General features: G+C 40.1%; 1 long non-coding RNA gene across 1 annotated transcript in view; it reads left to right on the top strand.

Annotated features, from left to right (window-relative positions):
* Positions 1-1,900: 1,900 nt before the first annotated feature.
* The window catches only part of LOC107755241 (uncharacterized), a 14,824-nt gene continuing 13,249 nt past the window's right edge, over positions 1,901-3,475 (top strand). The window contains exon 1 of the long non-coding RNA XR_001641673.1: positions 1,901-2,017. This is a non-coding gene — a long non-coding RNA (uncharacterized LOC107755241). The remainder of the gene's footprint in view (positions 2,018-3,475) is intronic.

Here is a 3,475-nt window from a genome sequence, read left to right as displayed (position 1 = left end):
CATAAATTAAGTCCCATTCCTCCTTCCCTCAGTCAGTTCCCCATACCATTTCACTGGTAATACGAGTTCGAAAGTCAACTCGTATTGATTTGTAGCAGTGCACCGCGAAAGACAGCATGTCATTGCACAATATGCACTCAGCCAGGCACAAACACAGCCAGCTGTTTAGCAGGGATGAAAGGAAAGATCCTTTAAGTGTGGGCACTTCTGATACTAAGAGGATCAATCCTCAAATAAATAAATAACTTAAAATCGTTGTGTAGGAATATCTTATATATGTATCATTTGTCATTTTGTCACATATATTTACTATATTTAAATATAATATAAAATTACTATACTTTAGTCTTATCTTATTTGCAATTAGTCTTCGATATTTGTTTATTTACTACTGTCAATTACAGAACTATTTTACCAAAAACAATAATCAAATAAACCCATTATTATAAATGTCACATTTTTGCTTTTCCTTACTGTTGCAATGTCCGACAAGCCATGGCGCTCTCATGCCACACACCATGTGGTGAAAAATAGCCTACATCGCGGAGCAAAGACGAAACAAACAACGCTCTGACAGACAAGACAGAGCAGGTTACTTTAGGTATGAAACAAAGTCTCAGCTTTCAAATTTTGCCCTTTTTTAATTCAAACAATTTAGTTGCTCTTTAATGTGTCGTGACAGATCGCTGTAGCGCCTCAGTTCAAGCAGCACGTGAACCGATCATCTCTTCCTCTTTACTAGTTATATCGCGAAATAAACATGAATGAACATCAGAATGTATCTTGTTTCAACCGCGGAAACACATCAATACAAATGCCTTGTCCAAATACCCACACTTGCTGTCTTTGCACTTGACCACTTGACTATACTTATATGACGTATTTCCTGTATTTGACCCAAGTGTTCAAGTGAGCATGAAGACCACAAGTGTGTGTACAACTTTTAATTTACCTGATGGGACACACTTATAGTGTTGTAAAAACGCAAGTGTTTACAGAGTTTTATTTTCAATACTTTGCTATTTAAAATCAACTTCTAAATGTCTGTTCAGTAGTCCCTATAACATGACAATTTTAATTTGTGGTGCTTCTAATTAAGTGATAAAAAGCAGTTGCAAATGTTGTACAAAATAAATAGCCTATTCTAATCTTTGCCGCAATAAAACGTGTAGCACTTTGTTTTTACTACCAAATTATATGTAATATTTTATTATTATTCATATTTAACTTACATTGGAAAGATTTCCGTGACCTCTCGCGCGATCTTGGCAAAAAGTCTCACGATTGATTTCCAGAACATGATGCATGATGGGACACACTAAGCCTCACACACTAAGCCTAAGTGGGGGGGGCCAAGACCGCAAGTGTGGGTATTTGGACAAGGGGACACTTTTTTTCCCAAGTTCAAGTACACTGACGTTAATCTACTCTCAGGTCTGATTTTATTGTTGGACAAAAATGGCAGATTTGGCATTATGATTGGTCAGATCGCCTGTCAATCAAACTCGAAGGGTCAATTGATATACATAAAATATGTAGATGTACACATATACAAATTCTAAATATAAATAAAAAATGTATTGTAGACTGTGAATGATAAGAAAGAGCCTCAAGCATTTGCTTTGCACAATGCATGTGAAAGAGACCATCTTCTTACAGCATCCAGTGATTCACCCTGTAGCATCATGTGACTTGGACATCCCCTGTGAAACAACAGCTCCTTTCCAACTTTAAAAAAAAAATCCACAACTTCCCCCATAATAGAAGGAAGGGAAACCATAATAAACAAGGTAATGTTGTAGTTAGGAAACAGCCAGGGAAAGAAGAGAAGTGTAATTTAATAAGCAATGACAAAAAAAGGAGCTTGTAAGCTCGCACTCGCTCGCTGGTCGAGTGGGAAAAAATGATGACGTCAACTCTCTATGGGTCTGTGCAATGCTGCGATCAAGCACATTCATATGTCCAGTTACCCAAACGAAACAGTGGAGTTTGAATGAATGATGAGACCACGTACGAGGTAAGCCTTTCAGCGGTTTTTCTGGATGAACGTGTGTATTGCGTGTTTATGGATTGTGTTGTCGTGACCTGAGAGTGTATTATCACCGCTGTCCGATCAGAGCACGGAAGGCAGGGTAATGCTGATTGATGATGATGATGATGGTATATGCGGTAAACGGTTTATTCTCTAGTCATACAAGACACGTATGGAGCTGTTATAAAAATCAATGGTTGATCGCACAGACCGGCAAAACTACAATTTGCTCACACTTTTGCATGTGCTTTAATTTATTTCAGTGCTTAGAATTCGCTGTTTAAAATGAACGATTTGCATCTTATTTGCATGTGATATCCTTTCCTCTTGAATAATGAAGCCGGTTCTGTTTTGTGTCATGTCACTCGCGCAGCCGCGCTCATGTAAGGATAGTCCAGAGCACAGCCTGTGGGCGAGCATGTAACCGGTGTGGCTCCCCAACAGTTTCACCATCAGTTATTGCAGTGACCTCTCCAACGCCAAGGCCCTTAAATTGTCCAAGACAATATTCCAAACCCAGGGGCGTGTCTAGAGCATTTTAAACAAGTGAGAGTGGAGAGATTCGTCCTCACGCGAGCCTATCGCAAGACATCTGGTAGGGGGGGCACCTGGAGAGATTCGTCCTCTCGCGAGCCTATCGCAAGACATCTGGTAGGGGGGGCACCTGGAGAGATTCGTCCTCTCGCGAGCCTATCGCAAGACATCTGGCCTTTCAGTTTAAGATATTTCTTTTGATACTTTACTGTTCTTCAGGGTTTGAGAAAAAAGGTTATTGGTGTAACTTCTTTTAGTCATCTTGATGGCCCCTTCAGCAGGGGCGAAAATTTCGTCTACAATTCGGGACAATAAACATAAAATTTCTCAAGAGCAATTTTTGAAGGGGACACAAATAATACAGCTAAAATTGTACTTGTAAGGATAGGTATAGCCTACACAGAGGAAAGCCTTACTACTATTAGTGTAGCGGGGAGACTGTGCCAAATTAGACAACTTCAAGCTGTTGTGGTTGTGCCCGTTGTAGACACTCTCCGTCACAGTGTTGCCAAGTCCGCGGTTTTCCCGTGGAATTGGGCTACTTTATCTCTGTTGCCGCGGGTTGTTTTTCATGTCCACGGGTTTAAGCGAACCCAATAACGTGTATTTTATCCCCCGGAACGCGATTTTTTACCGGGGTTAGTTTGGGCTAGTTTTGAGTAGCCTAGCAATTGGGTGGGGTTTGTTGTGAAATCTCTTCCGTCAAGCAGGTAACGTTATTATTGCTAACATAGCAACTCATCGAAAAATACATTGGCATAATCTGTATTAAAGAGAAAATAATCACTTTATCCGATGTTTAAGTGAACAAAATAGCCTTGACAGCCTTACATACTGGAGTTCCACAACTATTGGCTTTGTTCTCTCTCACCGGACTCCTGTGTGTGTAGGTGATGTAAAAGAGGAAAG

Source organism: Sinocyclocheilus rhinocerous, unplaced genomic scaffold (genome assembly GCF_001515625.1).
Source record: "Sinocyclocheilus rhinocerous isolate Xijiao unplaced genomic scaffold, SAMN03320098_v1.1 scaffold562, whole genome shotgun sequence".
Taxonomy (NCBI): Eukaryota; Metazoa; Chordata; class Actinopteri; order Cypriniformes; family Cyprinidae; genus Sinocyclocheilus; species Sinocyclocheilus rhinocerous.
This window is presented reverse-complemented; position numbering and strand designations above follow the sequence as displayed.